Here is a 24243-nt window from a genome sequence, read left to right on the forward strand (position 1 = left end):
GTTATCAACAAACGGACCGAGGGAAAAAAAAAGTCATATTCCTTTGTTAAAAAAACTTGTGCTTTCATATTTGGTCATTTAAAAGGATGAGACAAATCAAATTTCCGAGTGGTTTCTAAACTTATTAATGTATTAAGGTAAAACTAAAAGCATCTAATAAGGCTCAGCTTTACAAACAAACACACATTTTAAAACCTTCGTAAACGATTTGTTACAAAAGTAACACGAGATTAGTTGTACTCATTCGGTCTTTTAACTTTATTTTAATTCAAGCGTCACTGATGAGTCTTTTGTAGACGAAACGTGCATCTGGCGTACAACATTATACGCCGGGTATCTTTGTCGAGCTTTTATTACGTATATCTATTCAAAAATTGATATATCAAAGAAATGTAAAATTATATTATTGTGTATGAACGCTTGTTAATATGTAATATATAATTTCAGAGTTAACAAGGTTATTCTACTTTTTCTATATGAAAATAAGGATACGTGATATTATTAAAAATGTGACAACTATTTACCAAGACAAAATGACGAGAATGTTAAAAGATATAGGTCACTGTACGGCATTCAACAACACGCAAAACATATAATACATTAAGCTCTAAATGGCTTCGACATGACAAAGTGAAACAATTAAAAACAACAAACAAAGAGTAAATAGAATAACCGCGTCCAACTGCAAATACAGAATCACAGACTTCTGATTTGGGACACACACACAAACACACAAAACATTGCGGCATTAAACGTGATCGCGCAACACTTGTCCTACATGTAACCTATGCAAGTCTGTTTATTTGAATGGTATAGTTTATGCCATTCTACTACCTCTTTGAATATCATATTTGGCTTTGGAATGTATTTATGATTATTCACTAGAAATTGTCCTATATTGGTATCTTATAGGTTATATAAAGAAAAGTTTGAAGCAAAATTCGACTTAGAAGTTTCAGCGTGATGGCTGGTTAGTTGTATATAAACTGAAATAAAAGTAAATGGTATGAATAAAGCAACTATCGATAAAATAATAAAAGCCCCGTCCCCCTAAAAAACATATTTTATAAAGGACCTGACTCATATCGATACACAGTTTAAAAAGTTAAAAAAAAATACTTAGTGTAGAAGTCCGTATCACTAGTAGCACGATTTCAGTCTGAAACGGTAATTTTGGTCTGATCATATCTTAATCGACTGGATTTACCGCTAGAGAAAAACGTCAAGACTTTTAAGAACTTTAAGACGCCGTTCCGATCGATAGTCTCATTAGGTAAATCAGTCCGTTAAGGCATGTTAAGATAAACAAGACTGAATCTTCTAGCAAGCTGTTAAGATCCGTTACGACGGTGTCAGACCAAAACAGACCAAATCTCAAAATAAAGTTCAAAATTGTCAGACCATGTTTAGATCCGTTAAGTATGCCGGTATGATACTACGAGTTACGCCCCTTCTGCTTGATAATGCATTTTAGATTAATATATATATATTTATTAGAATTTAAAGTATATCTCTCGAATAAATAAAAAGTAATTAAAGATTAAATCCTCTGTAGATTCTTTATTTCTGTTGTTGTTTTGTTGAGGAACTAATAAATTATTCATCTATATATGTTGCTTATTTTTTTAATAAATGTTAGTTTATTTATGTATATACTTATTAAATGCAAGGACGGATGTTAATTGTATACTTACAAAAACGATTGCCATACATTTAACCTAAAAATGTTGTGAACCCTGTGTGAAAATGTTTTTCGTATTTGAAAATTAACACATGCGTATTTTTGTTTTATGTCAGTTGGTTTAATTCGTTTTCTGTTGATATGTCCTAGTTTACTATTACCGTTGGAGCTGTTTTTTTTTTAATTTTCATGCGAGTTACTCTATTAAACTTGGAAAAGCTTTTATTGCCATAGCTTTGTACTGTACAATATAATTTTATATTATTAAACAATAATTTATTTTACATAGTGGTGCGTCTAAACACCACCAAGGTCGCCATAGTACATGAAGCTGATCATGATACTGCATTCAGTCTGTGTCGAGACAGTGCTAAACTATAAATAAAGTACCACCGTATAAAGATTTTCATTCAAACAATGTATCCTTATATTTATTTTCTAACCCATATAATATATATATATATATATATAGTACTTAGTGTATGGCGTAAATTTAAAATTTTCCGTTTTAGTTCAAATGATTGAGTTCAATGGCACGTGCTAGTAATCAACCGGGTCAACAGGTAACAAAATCAATGATCCATAACGTAAGAAAGTACATGACTATTTTACAATTACACTCATGATTCTTAATAAAAAGGTGCCGTAGGGCTAAAAGTTAATAAAGAATTAATGAATTTATGTATACGTATTAGTATTTAAGCTGTTGATGTTTGACCGTCAGTTTTAATATATGCTATGTTTTATATTCAATAAAATAATGAATCTGAATCTATTATAGCTTAGTATGTGTAGTTTAAGGTTCTTACAATATTATATATTTCTAAACACTATACCAAAAGATAATGCAAAATATTTGAGCGCTGCATGGCAAACCATTAAAAAAACATGTACAGTTCGGAAGTTTGTTTAGTATTCAAAAGAAACTTTTCGCTTCTCTACTTATATAGTTTAGAGAGTATTCCTTTAATTTGTGTCAGTTATATAAAGTGGTGTGTATTTGTATTCTATTTATTTGGCAAAATTGTATCACTATACATACATTTTGTATTTCACAACTATATATACTATAAGTTGTGAATTGTGATTGATTGTTGGTTGCTTAAAGTCCAGTGGCAAATATTTCATGCATGTTCAGGACGAACTGTGGGTTTATGACATGGAACCCACCAGTGTAGGTTTCATGTGGTATAATATTTAAAAGTAACTTATATTTAATTAACATGAATTTTGAATAAATCGAAACATAACGGGAGCTAGCTATATATAGACGCATGGATCACCCGCTCCTATCAGTTCTTTTCTCTGTTTTGTCTTAAAAAAAATAATGTTTTTTTTTTTTTATATTTCGATTTTGTACTTTTATATAATTTACGATAACTGTGGTTTATACGTGCTGCCAGACGAAAGATCTCTATGTGTCCTCTAGATGTCATTTTTTGTGTGGATTGGTTGCATTGTCATTGACGTTTAACACAAAACTTTTATTAATTAAGTGTGATAGAGATATGTAGAAATTCAAACGTACTTAAGAATGAAGGATGAAAATCCAGGCTTTAAATAAAAATGGTCATTAAATAGCCACACAATTAAAAGAATAAGAAAAATGTAAGTGTTGGAATAACATATACAATATATATGTGCATTGTCGGAAAATATAATTTTATTTTACGAACTTTGGTAACTGGACAAAAAGAGAGGCGCACCAATCTTTTCTCCTTTTGTGTAGCGAGTACAAATGAACTGATCCTAGTTATTTCGTATAGCATCTTTTTTTAAATACTAAAATCGCGCGTGCTCTATCTCAAAAAAGATGCTCACAGTGCAGTGTACTACTTTTGAGACAAATTATATCAAAATATCAAAATATCAATCTCTAACTTAATATGTAAACATAATACATGTAACAGCACCCCTTCTAGTCCTTAGTGGCATAGTATACGTCCTTATAGTGCATTAAGGACTCCTTAGCAGTGTTTTGACGTACCGAAATTATAGAGCAGTCTAACAGCTCTAACTCAAAATATGAACCATTCTATGTTGCAGGTTGGGGTCTACAATTTAGTTTGAAAGCTTCAATCATACAAGTGTTTTATCCTTTTAATTTTGACTAAATCAATACTTTACCTTAAATTTCATCACCTAAATTTTCAAACATGTACTACTTTTTATTTGATGCTTAAAATATAAAGAAAGAAATTTGGAAGATTATAACCTGTATTATTTACACCAACAACTACCAAAGGCTGATAAGTATGTGTCACACACACACAAAATATTCACACTGCCGTTTGCTCAATATGGAAGCGAAGTAACAGTATAGCTAGATATAAGAAGATGTGGTATGAGTGCCTATGAGACAACTCTCCATCAAAGTCACAATTTGTAAAAGTAAACCATTATTATAGGTAAAAATAAGTCAAAGACTTTATTTAGTTGTACAATAATTGGCTGATTGCAGGGCTTAGATTCCTATATTTGTTCCAAGTTTTTAAAATCACAGGTTTTGGATGTCATCGATTTCACCGTTCCCGTTGTAAAACAGTCCCTGACTACCAACGTGGACTTATGTTACGAACTAAAACCACTATCACACGGTTTTTACAAGCGGAGCCCGTGTTATTACTAATAATGTCATACAGGCAGTTTTGTATTATCTGTCTTTTGTTTAGCCGGACTCGTTTACTGACAGAAAGAGCCTAAATATTAATATTACCAAAAAATACTTTATGTACAATTATTTGTCATGTAATTGAAAAATATTTTTCTTCTTTGCCTTTCAAATTTATTCATACATTTTGCAAATATAGATGTGGAAGTCACCACTTGCCGATTGAGTCAGGAAGGTGGCAGGGTTTACCGAGAGAAGACAGAATCTGCCGTCTCTGTGACTCAAACGGCATTGGTGACGAGTACCATTACATTATGAATTGTGGAACATTTAAGTTGGAAAGAAAGAAATTTTTACCCAAATACTGTTTGTCAAACCCTAATACCTATAAAGCAGTAGGTCCGGTAAGGGTCGATTTTGGCCTCAAATTTCAAGTTCATCTGATGAAAGATTTTGGTCACTTTTTAAACACTTAAGTGTCTACTTCAGTCGATTCAATTAGTTTATGTGACAGATTTGAACTGATTTTATCATTACAGAAGCTCAGATTCAAGCTTAAATATGAAAAATCTATCAAGTATGCCATAATATGTCACTTTTCAGATGGTTTTTGTCAAAAATGAAAGTGGCCGCATCCGTGTTCACTCTCAACCTTTATATATGTTATGTATTATCATCAAATACAACTTGCATTTAAATATTAAGAATGAACACAAATGCGGCACACTTCCATTTAAGACGGAAATCGTCTAAAATTTAACTCAAATACTAAAATTGTGAAGATTTCAGTAATTTAGCATGACTTAATGATGCTAATACCCGATATATATGCATTGTATTGTCAAATACTGCCCATATTTATGTAGCAGAAGTATTCTTCTTTCCAATAAATAGCTAAAAATTTACATTTTAACAATTTTGAAAAACTGCTATATTTTGGGGCCAAAAAGGGGTCTTACTGGACCTACTCCTTTGAGCAACTGTTTAATTCATCAAATATTGTGATATTAGAAAAACTATGTAAATTTATCAAAGTTATAAATGTGAAAGTCAGTCCTCCAAGTTAATTTCATTTGTATTGTTCGCACATGCATGTAATAATTGTACCTTATAGTTATATTTATGTATGTTCTCTATAACTATGTAATTGTAGTTTTATGAGAAATAAAGTATTCGTATGTATTCGTATTCGTCAAACTTTATTTATTTAATTATTCAAATTAAATTAACTTCACAATGCACGTGTCAATAAATACGAAAGGAAATTGTACATTTATAAACAGATGTAATGGTTATACAATATACATTCATGTTCACGTAATAAACGAATTTGGTAATTGTCATTATTTGTCGGGAATACACGTACTTGTCATACTTATCCCCATATTTAACTGCTTTCCTCAAGGGTTTATTTCATACGGCAAGGAGAGATTACTAGAATAGTTTGATTGGTTTTAAGCTTTTATTTCGTACCAAACTGTATTTGTTACAAAATCAGATATATTGTACTCATTCTTCATTTATCTGTACAAAAAAAAAAAACACAAACGAGAACTAGAGAACGAAGTCGACCAATACACAAATAACACTAATTTTTAAATAAGCTTTTTTATTATACATGCTTGTTCAGGTGTTTATTTTATCTTGAATTTAATCAAAATACACAAACAAAAAGTTTTTGTGTCCTAATGTTACGTATTTTCTCACGTATTTGACAAATATATTTGGACATTTTACTTGAAAATCGTCGTTTTTAGCGTCGTAAGTATGCAGCAACGGATGCAGACATAATAATGCTTTTTGTGTGTATGAACAATATTCTTTAATTGTTATAAATTTCAATGATTTCTACTGGCTATCTAACGAAATATTAACAAAACCTTTTGCCTGGTATTTTTATAGACATCGAATAGAATTCCGGTCATTACGGAATATGATCTTCAAAGATACAATTTACCAAAAAGAAGTAACAAATACATTATTTTTACATATATATATCAAAGTGATTTTCGATCATCAATGAAGGTTTTTATGTGAAACTTGCTATATTTTCCAGGAATGCAGTAGAGTTTATTTGATTTTAAAACACGTACACATCGATCTATACTATTTAAAATTGCAAAACGCAAGCTGAAATCGTACCAAGTGATTATTAATTTTTGCACACGACATCTAGGCTGTCGTCCCTCCTCTAATAGTAGACGGTTCTCTTGGATAGGGACATTGTGCATTCAACTGTGGATATTATAAAATATCTGTAATAAACAAAATTTTAATGTTTTGATCGTGTAATGTCTTAATTTTTAAGGTTACGCGGGTTCGGTATTAAGCGAACACAATTGGTATGAACACTCTTCCGTATACGTGTAGAATATATTAAAGAAACTTTCAATTACAAAGTTTTTTTCGAGGATTTTTAAAGTTACAAATAAAAATCCTTTTTATGTTTTTGAAATAGGCTTTTAATTTCCATTCTCAATTTTATTTTAATGTAGAAAATATGTCATTTATTTATAAAGTGCATGTAATTCTTTATGCTAGTAATCCACAAATGAAATTGCATAAATCACAAAGGTCTTTAAACGAAGATTGCCAAATCAAATCTATACTATATATACTTAGAAAATGTTAACAAGTCTAGAAAATGTTTATACTGTACATTAAATAAAGTTGAAGATGAGATACACTTTGTGACTGAATGTCCACTATATGTTGATAACAGAAATGAGTTTTTTACTGAAATTTCTCTAACTTGTAATAATTTTCAATCTTTAGACAAGTTTTCAAAGTCTTCATGGCTATTTACACAAGAAAATTTAAATATGTATAAATGTTTGGGAAAGTATTTATCTAAAAATCTTGAGAGAAGGAGAAGTTCAAAGATAATAAATGCAAATTAGCCACAAATACACATATTTTGAGTGGTATATGATTTTGAATGGTATATTTCAAAGTTGTGAATTGTATTATCTGGTTCTGTCCTGGCCTTTTATAGCATTTTTAATAGTATTAAACGGTGTTGTTTTCTTATATGTCTCTAATTTATGTCTAATCTTATGTACTATTGAAGACCTGTTGGTGACCTTCTGCTGTTGTCTGTTCTATGGTCGGGTTGTTGTCTCTTTGACACATTCCCCATTTCCATTCTCAATTTCATTGTATGTAATGTGATGAAAGCTCTTTATAGGGCCCTTTAATTGGAAATGAAATATTCTTATTCTTATTCTTATTCTTATTCTTATTCTTATACGCAATTCAATTTTTCATCATTTAATTTACAAGTCACTGCATTTGGAATGTTTAGGTTTTATGTGGTGTGCAATGTAAGGGTGGAATACAATAGTGTCAAAAAAGAGAATATTTTTCGATTAAAACACACCCGGGAACAGCAAGAACGTTTACCAAAGAAGTTGTGGCAACTTAACTGATTTTATCATATATATTTCTGATAGTTTTCCCGACCTATTCACATATTTTCAAACTTGAAAGGTGACCTATTTCAGCGGCACGCGCCTTGAACATGTACACGTGACAGTTGTTAGTAACAGGTCATCTCAAAGATACCATAATTAGAATAAAAGGTTAAAGTACTTACAAAATATGTCATCTTGTAGAATGTGAATTGAAAAATATATTATTTTCAAATTCGCAGTCCAAGTCAACGGAAAATCTCTGTCACAAACAATTTTCATGCTATAAATCCATTCCAACAATATCATTTTAAACACACACTAGCTGGCCTTTTCATTAATTTAGATAATACAAATTTAGCTAAATTTTGTGTATTCATATCAACAGACAAATCCAACACTTATCCTAGACGTTATTAATACTCACTTCAAATTTTGATTAACAATTTATTGATACGGATGACAACACTTATGTAATAAAATAAATATTTAAATTTTAATTGGATGCCCATGCAGTGGTGTTGCAATGCCATAAAACTGGTAATAGAAAGCTATCTGTTAGTGGCGGATCCAGAGGGGGGCGTAGAGGGCGTTTGGGATAAAAATTGCTTTTTTGTCTTTCTTTGTGTCGTTTGTATTGTAAATTTCATTGAATGTCTGTATATCTTGTTTACAACAAGAAATCTGTGAGGTTATTCTAACTAACCAAACAACAAACGATAATTTTTCCATGTCCATTTTTTACTGACAAATCTCACATCAAATATATTGGTACATAGCTTTGGATCCATCCAATCATTTTATGATAGACATTTAATGGGGAGAATACGGCATCAAAAATGTCTAACCCTTACACTTTAACTGTAAGAATATACATGCCCACATCAGGAGCCGTTGAATTAGTGCATTTTACACTTATTTTATGTTTTTTAGCCAAAAAAAGGTCAAAATTTTTTTCGCCTCGCTACGCTCGGCAAAAGATTCCATACTTCGCTCTCACTTTCCTAAATCCTGGATCCGCCACTGATCTTGATACATAGGAAAATGAATCTTAAAAAAGTTAATTCTATAAATTCAATTGTGAATAAAAATTCACAATACCGTGCATTAACCCGGGGGAAAGTTACCACGTAGAAACCCTTATATAGAATGTATGATATCCCGTAGGTATATAGTGAAACTGATAAAAAAAAATCATTTTGATGTTAACAGTTTACTTGTTTCATGTCTTTTCTGTGACTCATCAACCGTCCATCAACAAATATTACTTGATATTCAGTGAAATGATAACATGCAGAGTGTAAACAATTATTGTAAAAGCAGAGCAGCCTTAAATTCTTATAGTTTGGTCAAAGCCGATTCATAGTTTTACCGATGCAAGGATATTTTATATATTGAGTTGAAATGGCCTAGCGGTAGTCTGATCACTTCGAATGCAACACGCTTAATCAAATTTCGTATTAAATGCAAATTTTGCTTTATCTTTGCGGAGCATTCATAAAGTATTTAAAACTAAAATAAGAACTATAATAGCTTTCTGAATAGCTCAGATTCAAAACATTGAGAATAAGCTCCTAGCTGCCGACATATACATCTGGACAAGAATGTATTTTTTGTATTTTTTTTGAAAGAAAAGTTGCATATGTAAGCTATCTATTTATAATCTTCAACTCTATCAGGAGTTTTAAGAAAATGGGGGGGGGGGGGGGGGGTTAGGGGACCCGTATGCATCAAGCTACTTAAGTTAAGATTTGTTCCAAACGGACGGATGCATGCAATCATTTTGGCTAGTAGTCCATACATGAAATCGCATTAAACATAAAGGTCTCAAAAAGAAGATTTTTAAATCAAATCTAGTCCTCAATTCATCTTTTCATCCTTTGCAAGTGATTCGGACACTTTAAAACAGCGTAATGGTACAAATGTAACATTTCATCTGACAGATGCTAATTCCTTACAAAATACGGCATCTTAGAGAACAGGAATTAACAAATACACTATTTTTAAATTTGCAAATCCAATTCACACGGAAGATCACTGTCACAATCCCTGACCACTGATTCATCACCAGATTTAACACAGATCACATTCATACGATTTTCAAAATAGAAATATATTCCAACAATATCATACAACTTAGGCACGCATATGCTTATGAAGCCTTTTCGTTATTTTAGAAATACGTATACAAAATTGTGTGCAATATTAATATTGTATATTTAATACTACTGTTCTGGCATAGATACATCATTCACTTATCCGAGACGTTTTTGAATCTCACTTCCAATTTGCAATTTAGATTAACTCTGTATTGATACGGATGACAACACAAGACTAAAGTAAAGACCATAAATTTCCGTGGGAATTTCAAGTGGAAGCCCAGTGGTGTTATTAAAAACAGAAAACTTTTCGTTTGTTACAAAACAATCTTGATACATTGGTAAGATAATACTGATTGATTGATTGTTGGTGTTTAACGCTACTTTCAGCACTATTGTGCCATATCGTGACGGTCAAAAAAGGGAGTTCCCCCTCCCCCCTTTATTTGTAACCTTACCTATTTTTTGATCATTTGTTTTCGTCCAAAAATGTATGAAATATTTGCTACTGGACATTACGCAAACATCAATCATGAATCACCTAACACATATCTAAGGGAAGCCTTCTATGCATGCATTTACGTGTTTAAAGATTGAATAATCAATTAGTTACAAAATATATTGTGTTGCCAAAAAAAAATAATAACTTTATAACATTTATACATTTAAACCATTCGTTGATTTATCAAAATGTTTGGAAATATAAATAAGTAGCAGCATGGAAGTATTATATTGACAGGAACTCCAACAAGCGGACTTCAAACGTTTATAGTGCGATGCCGCAAAATCGTTAAGTATCTGTTAATTAACTCGACATGTCTTATGGATGCATGGGTTCCGATCAAATTTTTGGAACCTCGTGAATGATCGTAATTACGGAACATACCGAAATAACCGGATGTGTACTTAATTGTCAAGGAAATGACATTTGCCGACCATGTGAATTACAAATATAACTAGGTTGAATGTTTAAGGTTGTTTACAACTTCGGATTGATTATAAAAGGTGTAACAATTCATCTGCATGTCTCGTAACCTGATATTGCTATGTAGAGGTCATCACATGCGTGTAATTATTAACCTCTTTTAGTCTTTAAAACATATTTGATAAATAAGTTAATAACATTTTACGATAGAGAAAACCATAAATATTTGTGTTACACTCGATAAAAGTTTACAATCTTTAACTTAAAATTTGAGTTATCAGGCACCATCCGGCTCACTACACGAGCATCACATTATTTTCTGCAAAAGCACTACTTCAGAATCAAGTAATTTTCATAATCGGAGATTTCCCGATTTCCAAGTTCCAATGATTAAAACATACTCAACAAAACTAAAAATAAGCTTGCCCTCTTTCCGAATGCAGTTAATTTTCTTATGTCATTCTGTTAAATATGGACCGATTTTTTCGATCTTTTCAGCTTTGTTCTTCATTTATGAAACGGAAACATGTGTTGTTATTCATGTGGCGATTCACAAATAACCACGGGAGTTTCCGTGTTTATTTACATTGGTAGGTAGATAAGACAATCGATACCAAATCACGTGATAAGACCAGCTTCAGTTAAAAGAACAGGCGAAGGCGGCATCACAGATACCCCACAAAGGAGTTATCACGTACTTGACAAACTGAGTCGGAACCTTTTATTTTCTCAAAGAAATCAGTGGGATGGGAATGTGCTAATTTTTCGTTGGAGTTCTTGTCAATATAATACTTCCATGGTAGCAGTAAACATAAAAGAAGAACTTAGAAGAAAAGAAATATATATATATATAAGCGTGCATTGTGGATGCAACATTGCAGATAATACTTTTTAAAAATTCATATTATAAAACTTAGTGCTTTTTTTTGTATTTTTATATAGAAAATACTAAAAGACAAAAGAAAACCCTCTTAGATTAACAAAACGTCTTAAATGGCCATTTCATTTTATATTATTTCAGAATTTGAACATCTGTGTCCCTGGATCTGAACAAGAATTTGTTCAATCTAAATTGTATCATGTCATGGCATTGTGAATTATTACTTATTAAATATGATATACTGCTACATAATGTCATTTCCGTACTTGATATACTATATATAAAATCAAATAACTATTTAACTAGTTGGCACGCGCCGATGTTGTCGACACGGTAAGTATGTTTATCAACGAATACGCGTTATCTCTGTGGTCAAGCGTAACCGGGAGTTTAAAACATGCGTTTTTAATTGGAAAGATAAAACCCAACCCGACGGTCCCTAGATAATTGCATATAACTAAATGGGAACTATTTAAAACAATGACAAATTCAATATAAAGAAATCTCTTCGGACGAATTTTCGAGAATCGAAATTTAAAGTGTAAAATAATTAATCGTTTTATTTCTATTACATGGAGTCTTTCTTTAAATAATAAACATTTAAGTGGTTGTCATTCTCTTTCGCTCTCTCTCTATGATGTTTTTGCAGACAAAAACAATTCGCTGAATTAATCTTAATAGTCAGATCAGACATTAAACTCTCTCTCAGAACTTTTTGCATTAAAATTTAATTGGATGAAATTCAATAAGTATGTTATTATTCTCATCACTTTTAAGGATAACCTTAATAATGTTTGATTTTTGACAGAATTTTATATATTGTAGAATTCGTTCTTTTTGTAGACACTTATACTGTATGAAGATGATTCGTTCCAACTTTTATGAAGAAATCACCGACGTTTTTCTTATTTAAACTACATAAATATACATAAAAAAATGCCGTTTTTTTTTCTAAAATCAATTTCTTTTCATAAAAATGAATTATTAACAAAGAATTGTAACACAAATGTAGAGGCTTATTTTGTAACGAAGATATTTCAAATCTCTTTACCGAAATCTGCATATGTTTATCTTTTGAAACAAAAAAGTTAAGGATGTCTGTTCAAAGGACAGAAATGTCCAAGAAACCGAAATTTTAAGTAAATGTTGAAAATTTCGAACCCATTTATCTTTTAAATCTTGCACACGAAGATATGCTTTTTATTTCATATTCAAATTGATTGGGTAAGAAATCGCTTGAATGCAAACTTTCGTAAAAAAAAATCACCGTGGGATCAAAACTATCGTATGCCCATAATTGCCCTAAAGCTTAATGTCATCGGCAGATTATGAGGGTCTGGAGAGGGGTTCATTATTTCTGTATTCTATTATTTACATGAAGGTATACTTTTTATTTCATATTCAAATTGATTTGGTTAGAAATAGCTTGAATGCAAACTTTCGTAAAAAAAAATCATCGTGAGATCAAAACTGTATCGTATGCCCATAACTGCCCTAAAGCTTAATGTCAGACTATGAGGGTCTGGAGAGGGATTCATTATTTCTGTTTTCTATTATTTTCATGCCATTTTTCTCTATTCTGTATACTTTTGCCCATTATTCTTTATTCCTTATATTTTAGTACCTCTTCATTCTCCATTTTTTATTTGTTTGGTCATTTTCTCTATTCTTTATATTTTTGTCAACTATTCTCTATTCTGTAAACCCCCATCCACACCCTCGTGTATAAGGGAAGACGATAAACATTTTAGTATACATACCACCCGTTGTCACTTTTCACCTGACACAGGATTTATATATTTATTACGTAATACTAACGAATGTTATATTATCGATATAGAAAATTCAGTAGAATATAATCTGTATCAATGCACTGGCATGTTAAAGGTATTTTGATCTGACAAGAATACATTTGTTTATTTTATTTTTAGTTTATTTAGTTATATTTGTTCATGTTTTAGGTTAGAACAATGCACAAAACCATTGTATTTTCAAAAAATCTCTAAAACGTGCTGATTTTGGAACCTATATCAAAAGAATGGTATTACCTAGCTTTTTGGGGTTTTAAAAAATATCCATTTAGTAATCAGTTTGTGGCTTTTTTTAAATTTATATCAAAATTGAAATTCAAGGCCGTATTTGCCAAAGAGAGCAAGGTTAACAATTACCCAAAGTGCGACATGCGAAAAGATGTTTCGTTTTCCCTAAAAAAATTAAAATATTGAAGTAACGAATCTTTAAAGGTTACGTCACGTTAATATATTTTGAATGAAAAGGTGCAACTGGATGCACCCCTAAACAAAAAATGAAAAACTAAAATGGCGGGTATGCGTCAATCAGACAGCAATCCAACACAAACACAAGTAAGTTATCTGACATCTAGAATTAAGAGGTTTAAGCATAACCTGTGCTGGTATCAACTTTCAGAGTTCTGAGTAAAATTCTATATACGCATGTAGGACTTTGAACCGTGAAATAAACGCATTCCCTAAACACATACGGGTCCACAGACTCTTCTTATTATAATATAACGGTAAACGAGGATCTCAATGAGAGGAACAAGTTAAAGAAAATGTTAACGCAGAATTATTTCCACATCCAGAAAATCAAAGAGGACGATCTCTCATTTAGTACGCAACTGTAACTAATAGATACATAGACAATAACACTAGTGAATGCAAATGTATGTACTGAATTTGAAACAAATATACTGCACATCTGTAGATTTTAATCTAGCTTTCACGCGTCATATCTGAGACTGCTATATGTGTTTTAGTAGTCTCAGGTCATACAGACCATCGCACACCATCGGACGGCCCAATGCACTTCGGCGCAGACCATCTAACTTCAGCGTGACAATCAGACTTCAGGGTCCCCATTGCACCTCCGACTGATACATATATATATATACACTTCTTTTTACTTGATTTCAATAATTGCAAACACTTTTCATACCGATTTCCTGATAATGGTTTTTATTGTACTAAAGTATTAATTGTTATTACTGCGGATATTGCCCGAGGAAAATATGAGTTTATTTAAGAGTATAAAAATCTTCATAGCTGATATATTTTGATGCTTATGTTACAAACAAAAATATATAACAAACATTTCGTAAATTGTCAGTATATAAATTTAGAAAAAAATATTAAGAAATGAAGGTTTTAGCTCCCTCAGACTAAGTTGGCCTTTGATGAATTTAGCTCTTATGTAAAAATAAGGAGATGTGGTATAAGTGCCAATGAGACAACTATTCAAGTAAGTTCAATCAAGAGGATGTATAAGCAGTTACATGTATATAAAGGCAATCGTGCTTAAAGTGTTGTTTTGTGAGGGGATCAAGACGTAGGGATGTGAATGAGTGGTTTATGTGTGCAATAATTTCGGCCTCCTAATTATAGTGTAAATCTGCAGTTGTTTCATGTAGTTGATATACAAATTATCGCAAACCTAAATGGATAAGATGAATGAATTAATAGTTGGTTGTTTAACGTCCATTGACAACTGTTAGATGGATTATAAGGGGAGAACATTAATCATGATATTATTATGAACATTGGCAATCATACCACATCTTCTTTTTTTATAAGAACATACATGCATGTGTAGATTTTCGTCTTAACTGTAAACGACAGTGTCCCCGGGCGTCAAAACCGAATTTAGACTTGTGTAAATTTCTGAATCATACATTTCATTATTTAACCAATGTAAAGTGTTCCGAATTCACTCCAGATTTCTGAATTTATTCTCATTATGAAATCAAGAAGAAAGAACCATCAAATTCTCAGGTAAAACAAATAATACCGTTTTGAGCTATAAAGCCACAGCGATCCTAAGGTTAGGAAACACACAAGACCTAACGTACTACATTTTATTTTATATGCCACAAAACGTATCTAGCTTAGTTTAAATTAAAATAAAGAACAGAGAATAAAAAAGTTGCTAAAGAGAAAATACATATCCGTGTTAATTTTGCCTCAGTTTGTTTATTCAAGTTTGACATCCAACTTCTTAATCCGCAATCCACATTCACCGACAACCTTGTATATTGTATATTCTTGATGAAATACCCTCATGTACATGCATGTGACCACCAGGAACTAGGACAAATCTGATATCTTTCATGGTATTTATCAAAACCTAAATGATTGAAAATATCTAAGTAGAATATGAATTTGCCAAATAAGCGTTCAGAATTTTAATCTAGCATAGTTCAACATTGGAAAAATGACTCAAGTTGAACGTTATTAATAAGATGTCCAATATATATATATATGCATGCATATTGCGATTGGTGCTGCAGTGTATCAAAGATGTGAGTTCAAATCCCGTTGAGAGACAAACATTTTTCAGCTTAAAGATATAATTCTTACACTAATGGGTTTAATTTTCAGACTCAATTATAGACGTAAGTAAAGTTTTAACCCAAAATCGAGAACAAGAGATTTGATATTTTCTGTTTCAAATATATTGCAATTGAATTAAGATAAAGTTACATAATAGTAAACCCATTTCTATAACATCATGATACACATGTACAAGTAGATGAAAAAATGAGTATCTCGCAATTAAAAAAAAAGTTTTCCAATCAGTTATGGTTATACAAGACTGTAAAGTCACCTTACAAAATGCACTAAAGACTGAATGAATATCATCCGATTTAGAATTAACACACGTTGAGTGCACATTACACGATTAAGAATGAATGAACGTTGAGCGCACTGAACACAATTGAGAATGAATGAACGTTGAACGCACTTAACACGATTAAGAATGAATGAACGTTGAGCGCACGTTGAATGGAAAACACACAGAATGATGAACGATGAGCGCACGCACGTTGAATGCACGATGAATGAACGATGCACGCACGCAGAACGGACGATGCACGATGAATGCACGGAAAATAGGTCAGTTTGAATTTTAGAAGGTCTGTATATATACATGTTTTATTCCACGAGGTTTCCGATGCAAGAATATTTTATTAAATTTCATATTGTTTTTTTTTTTTCCGTTTAGCCTGAATGGAGAATTTAGAAATAAAGTAGGAAAATAGATTATAGCCTAGCGTGCTGTCGAAATATACCTTGTGCGCTAAATTGTAGAAAAGGGAATTTGGTCCTATAAAAATTACAAATACGAAAATGAAGAATTTTTTATAGTGGCGGGAATTTGTGTTCGATCTCTGTAAAAATACAAGGCACTTATTTTTGCTAATATTTCTTTAGTTTACATGTAAAAATCATTGCAATTTATACTAGTAAAAGAATATATTGTTCATACAACCTTGACCATAACAGGTCTCATTAAATCATTCTAGTTGCTGCATAGTAAGCCGATAAAACGTTTTTTTGGTGCTTTTTTTTGTACTGATAAATGAAACAACTCCAAAATTGATAATTTCGTATCAAATAAAATGTTGTCCCGAATAAAAACTGAAACTCAACTTATTGAATAAAAAAAAAGAGTATTTGATTTATGTACATGTCGTACGAAATAAGTCCAGGGTATTTTTTTCGAGACAAACATTTTCTTTACTTAAAAAAAAACTAAATAATTTTCTATGTTTTATCATTAAATTAGCAGATGTATACTCAAGTTAGATTGCAACTATAGATATTGAATTAAAAAAATCATTTAATCTGTATGGTTCGGGTGACCCTACTTCTGTTTTAACACATGACGCCATCAATCTACACGACCGTTTGGAAAATATGCGGACGATATAATCCATGGCTAATTCTCTTGTGGGTTAAAGAAAAGGAAATGTATGCCTTGAAGTAGTAAAATATTGTTACCTTTCAAATTATTATTTTTATTTTTATATTCAGATCTTGAATTGTTTTGGTTTTATGTATTCACAATTTTATAGAAACTCGTGACAATTTAGAACTTGATATATTGTGTAAACACCTGTTTTTTTGTTGAAGACTATACATGTATATGTTGCCCTCTTGATGTTCTTATGTTGTTTTTGTCGTTCGATTGCTGTCATATTGACGTGTAACCCACATCTCACACAGTTTGAGTTCCGTTTGATTTATTTTTTAACTCAACTTTTCAATCAGTTTATGACAAACTGAAAGGGTTATCGAGTTAATTAATTGCTTTCTTTCCCTCAAGCCATGAATATACTCAGTAGAAGATATATATATATATAGGTATAAGCGTTGTCTATTTTTATATGACAAGACCACAGTAGCAACAATATCCTTTTAATGTAGAATTCTTTATAAAAAAAACTATGCCGACAATGTTCAAGCATCATCGCATACAGGTTTGTTTTATAAGACAGCTGATTGGATAAAAGTGATACATTCCCACGCCTACATTAATCTGATGTCCAATCAATTGCCTCCAGAAACCTGTCAATAAAACAATTACTGCAAAAATTGATAAGTTAGAGATCTGATTGTGTATTCGATATTTGAAATAAGTAAGAAAGCTTCTATTCGTTCAACATTAAATTGCGAAGAACGTGTCGTGTAACAACCCTCCCCCTTTCATGTTTACACCTTCTTATTTTAACACTTTCTTTTTCAACGGAGAAAATATAAAATATAACCGTACTGCAAGTTTCTGAATTTTGCAAGAATTCTATGTAGCAACGTGTGATTCACGGAATTGTCATATTTTCAAGGTTTAACAGACCTCTGAAAGAAGTTAGATCATACAATTTTCATCAACCATGTGCAAAAAAAAAAAAAACCCACCGAATTATATTTGCAAATTGGAAAAGATTAAGATTTGTTTTATATCCGTACTAAAAATCTTCCGTAATTATTTGAAATAAAACAAAAAAAAATATATATTTCTCTCTGCCTGAATGCAATCGAAAACAAATTTTCATTTTATTCTTTATCTATAATTTGCAAAAGAGGAAAAATTATCAAATTATTAAAAGAAAGACTAACGATAATATTACCATTCAGGTAAATGAGTTTTCCATATAAAGTAACTAATCCTTAATTCACAACCGTCAATGTACTTGAAAAACTCTGGATTCATTTTTGATATTTACCTGATAGATAGATAAAAAAAAACATATCTATCAGGAATTTCGATGGCAAAAATGAAACAATAAATGTTTTTTTTTTGTAGACGAGTAGCAAATTGAAGTTGGAAATTTTGTTGAAAGAAAATTAAAATATATTCACATCTTTCTGAGTAAAGTGTCAAAAATGCAACAGTATAATTGTATTAATAGTAACTGATGACTATTTTATAGATTAAAGGATTATAAGTCGAACACGACACTCGCACAATGTACATAATTTAAAACTGGTTTATTTTTTTTTCTATAGATTGCATTCCGAAGTGCACATGCTTGGCTAAGATAGTTGAATGTTCAGCGAACAATATTACATGATATGCAAATGATATCAATCGAAAGCAACAGAGGAAGATTTAAGTTTTGAAATCAGAGCATTCCTAAAATTAAACATTTGAAACAGATTTTTTTAAGCACCAGCATTCATATTTTGATTATATAAATATAAAATTGAGAATGACTGATGTACTTATTATTCTATCTAACAATTAGCATTGGTAGTCTCGGCAGTTTTCTCTCCCTGAGTGCGGGAGGTCCTTTTTAACGGACAGCGGAAAGAAAGTCACAGGACAGAAAGTTACAAATTTGATTGGACAAAAAGTCACATATAATTTGTTGACAATTGATTGATTATATAAGAGACAAATCTTGAAATAATTACTTTTTATTACAAATTTTCTTTTTACAGTTTAGGAAATTGTTCATTAGCCTTGATAAATGAAGATTTATTAAATTTTAATCATTAGAAGGATATGTTTTTTGAAGCACCATGAAGCCGTTTAGGCACCAAGCCACTTTGACATTTTGTTTTTGAAATGAGAAGTAGCACGGGTGCTATATAAAACAAATCTGCTACGAAACAGAAATATAAACCGTAAACTAGATGTATAATTATGTACATTTTCTTTTTAATAATTGTTTCATAACTTATTCTATGTTAAATTTTTCTATAATATAGTTTTTTTTTTTTTTTTTTTTAGTTCTTGTTAAAAAAGACTTGATGCTTAAAAAGGCCAGAGAAGTATCAAAATCGGGTTTTATAGGTACCTATACTAAATATAAACTGTTACCTAGATTTTTGAAATATGCTTGCATACTTGTTGCATTTATTTTGAAATAATGTTGTATAATTTGTAAATGTAATAATTTTATCCGGTGTATCCTTATATATGATAAAACATGGCAACATATTTCACATAACTTCCATGGATAAAACAGTCACAGCGTTGCACGGGTATTTATAATTATTAAGATAGTGTTTGACAGTCCGTTTCGGTTGAGTGCTCAGATAATCCGTATATTAAAATGTAAATAACTTTCACCAAACATCTGTCATCTGTCAAAAATTAGAAAAATATAAAGTAGATAAGATACTCAGAATATATTTTCCTTGACTAATTTTATATGGGTAAGAACAATTATTTTAAATCACAGACGAAAATGTGTTTAAGAACATTTCTGATATTTATTACTAATCATTATATCTTTACAGACGGAACGAGTAAATACTAAATTACTTAATGCAAGAAAGCACGACTGCAAAGTTTTTATGACTTGCACACTTTTCCGGTTACACCAATTATTCTTTTCTTATATAATCAATTAAATGTTTACGTGAAATAACATCGGAAAAAAATGAATTGCAACTTTGCAAACGTTATTTAATTAATAGACATACAACATAATATTAAAAGACCACAAAAGAATACCCTCCATTCTTTTCCGATTTTATTCACGAAAGGGAAACAACCCCTAATAAACACAGAGAAAGTGTCGCCCGTTTTGCATCCGAATATTTAAAATCTTAACACGACTGAACACGATCTTAAAAAGTCTAAACAGCATTTTTACCTTTAGTCTGATTTGATCTGAACATGTCTTAATCGGATGCAAGAACAATCTGTCTTGTTTATCTTGACATGACTGAACGGACTTAACACGGTATATCGTGACAGCGTCTGAAAGTCTGAAAAAGTCTTGACGTTTTTCTCTAGCAGTAAATCCAGTCGATTAAGACTTGATCAGACCAAAATGACCGTTTCAGACTCAAATATTGCTACTAGTGTATGGTTGCCTACAATTGCTTACATCAACTTCATTTGAACTCCTGTAAATAGTTGTCTCATTGGCAATCATTCCCTTACTAACGTCTACTTCATTATTTTCTGATGAGTTTCTTATTTGATTGGCGGTTGTACATCCCTCATTTTAATATTTGTATAAAGAAACAAAGTACCAATCTAAGAGTATTCAATTACTGAAAGCTAGTTCATAGGCAGACACTAGTAAAAAATCATACATTCTAGACAACATATTTATCCTAGACAACATGTATATCCAAGACAACATATATATCCAAGACATATATGTACCCAAGAAAAAATATACATATCCAAGACAACATATATGTTTAAGACAACAGCAGGGTTTAAGACAATCTGTTGTTCGACCTGTCAGTCAAATGCGATTTGTTAAAATATACTTTTCACTTTTTTGGTCTTTTGGAAAATGTTGTTTGTGCTGTATTTAGACCCCTCTATCAAGAAATTTGTTTTGCATGCACACGTATAAAAATTGCGGTTTTTATCCAACGCAATCATGGGTTTGAACGTTGTTTTCAATTTAGACTTGTTTAAGACAACATATATATGCCAGATAATATATATATATCAGTATACATCAAATGGACGTCATATGCAATGATGTTGATGTTAATTGTTAGTTGTAAATTAATCCAACGATTACTATGAGTCATAACAGTAACGATGTCAGGTAACATTAATTTTTGTTCGGACTTGTTAACTTTCAGAAATATAAAAGCGTCGACCATTTCATAAGTAAGTTAATTTAGGGATCAGCTGAAGCCCGCCCTCGGGTTGGGGATTTTCGCGCTACGTTGATGACCCATAGGGGGCCCTGGACTGTTTTATGCTATTTGGTCGGGTTGTTGTCTTTTTGACGCATTCCGCGTTTCCATTCTCTATTCTAACATGTCTAATGTAAGACCTTCGCTTATATACGGTGTATGGCTGCTCAACCAGTCTTCGGAATTAAATATTAAAAAAATGCAGTTATAGTGGATCAATCATTGAAATAATAGTTAATATTTCTTCATTGTAAGTTACTTAAATATTGAATTTACCGACGAGTGTTTAAAATAAGGCATTACCACCAATGGTTCGCACAAAAATACAAAAGAAAAACGACATATTTTCGAAATAACGTTTTCCGAAATATCTAATGTAACTTATCGGTTGTTTAGTCAAAAAAATAATCTTAGTTTGTCCATAATGTTAAAAAATTTGATATATGGAGGGAAAGAAGAAAAAAACAATATTTATACAAAATGTTGGTGTAAATTCCTATACATTTCAATTTTTTTTATATCAAAATATGTAATATTTTTCAAAGGCTACACTGTATCAATCGATAACTATGTATTCAATCTATTGTTGTTTTTTTTTAAATTTTCTTCCGTAGAGTAACATTCTTATGTGTTTCTATTCTATAATTGGTTTGTTCTTTTGTTCGTTTGTTGTTGTGCTGTAGACCTTTTTGTATTTCCAATCTTTCATTTTTGCTTATATGATTGGCTATATGCCATGTTTTTCTTTGTTGACATATTTGTTTGTTTTTTTATTGATTAAGATTATATAACACAATGTTGACTGCTGTACCCCTATTTTTGACATTTTTACCTATTGTGTCTGTTTGTTTTGTACACACATTGTTATCAATATAATGGAATTTTATATGACTGTCAGTGAGAGGTTTAACTAGCTATAAACCAGGTTTAAACCAAAAGTTTCGACATAAGGAAATGCCTGTACCAAGTCAGGAATACGACAGTTGTTTTCCATTCGTTTGATGTGTTTGCTGTTTTGATTTTGCCATTTGATAAGGGATTTTTCGATTTGAATTTCCCTTGGAGTTCGTTATTTTTGTTATTTTTGTTATTTTACTTCTTGTTTTTTTTTTTATGCCTACTTGTTTTTCTTCTGTGATAATTGAGTTTATCCAAAGTATAAGATACATTTAACAACCTATAGCTATTGACATCATACATTGTTAAAATAACATCGAAACAGATACATTTTTGGCAAAATTAGCCAACAACTATTTTTAAAGGGTCATGATTGTAAACCAAAGTATGTTCGAACATAATCCATTAAACATAACAATATGTTTAAGAGGCAAGTGAGTTTATCAATGTTATAATAGCTTAAATCTTTTAGAAGGCACAATTATGAATAAAAGAAAAAATAGGGAGAAACAAAGTGTCAGTCAAAATTCGTATAAGTCGAAGAGAAAACATCGCATGGCTTAAATGAAAAATTACATTTTAAGGTCTTGGTTTGATTTGTTTCAGAAGTTATAGAATTAATGCCTGGTTCGACGGATACAGACTGGATTACCAAATCGGTATGGTGAACATTTTATTCAAATTCGTTTTTTTATGTTTTATTGTAAACTCCAAGAAAGCTCATGACGAATTAAATGTTACAGCAGAAATGAAATGTATAAAAGTACGTGCTGGTTCAACAACTGAATACTTCATGTCCATGGTAGTTTAAACAGAGAAGCAGACGATACTAAAGGGACATTCAAACTTACAAGCAGAAGACAAACATACGACTTTAACTATGGCGAAAAGACAACCACCGCATACAAATGTAACGATTGAGTAACACGAGTCCTACAAAAAAACGGGGATGATGTCAAGTCTTCTATAATAATATGCACACTCAGTTCCATAGCGACGACCTAACATGTTGTCATTATCTTAAAATATACAAATAAATGCACAATAAAAATAACGCCTCTATCCTTAGTAATCACATGTTTATCTGTACAATTTAGTGACGCACCACGTGACATTTAACATTCAACATTGATTTGTCTTTTAGAAAAACAGAAATGAAATCGTTATTATAATTAAAAAAAATAGTTCTTTAAATAAACAAATTGAGCGAAAAATTTTTGAACAAGTGACCAAACTTCTGCATACTAATATAATGATAAGTCATAAAACATATAGCTTTAAAGTTCATTTGTAGGGGTTTTGTGATTTATCTCCTTCGTATTTTTTTAAACCAAAATAGATTTGCAATATTTAATAGAAACTTCACTATATTGTTTAATGTTAACAGGAGAGAGATATCCTTTTAATATAAGTAAAGAAAAACCATCTCTATCGGGAATTTCTTTGAAGTAAAACTATATTGTCTACTGTTTGCCTTAAAATAAACTATTTTATTAAACTGCATCAAGTTATCTCTTAAACGTTCGTAACAGATTTTCGATTACCAAATATTTTTGGCTCAAACCTCACCAAAGGGACATTATTTTTCAAAATGCACATCTGGTGCAATAAGATTTGTACCGTTAAAGATATTACAGATGATCAATAGAAATGGGGTTATTTCATATCATTTATTTCCAAAGTTTTCACGCACCGTCTTGATAGAGATGCATGTATGTCTTTTCCAGGAATCGGAATCTGAAGATGAGAGTCGTCGGAAAACAAAGAACTTTGTAAGTACATCGAACCCTAAATATCTTTGAAATATCAAAACTTTAAATAAA

General features: G+C 31.0%; 1 long non-coding RNA gene across 1 annotated transcript; it reads left to right on the forward strand.

Moving 5' to 3' along the window:
• The first annotated feature begins 934 nt into the window (after positions 1 to 934).
• LOC127732301 (uncharacterized) lies at positions 935 to 24187 on the forward strand. The gene is made up of 3 exons (XR_007996168.1): positions 935 to 970; positions 23027 to 23079; positions 24148 to 24187. It is a non-coding gene; the product is annotated as an uncharacterized LOC127732301 (long non-coding RNA).
• The last annotated feature ends 56 nt before the right edge of the window (positions 24188 to 24243 follow it).

This window comes from Mytilus californianus, unplaced genomic scaffold (assembly GCF_021869535.1).
Source record: "Mytilus californianus isolate M0D057914Y unplaced genomic scaffold, xbMytCali1.0.p SCAF_23, whole genome shotgun sequence".
NCBI classification, from domain to species: domain Eukaryota; kingdom Metazoa; phylum Mollusca; class Bivalvia; order Mytilida; family Mytilidae; genus Mytilus; species Mytilus californianus.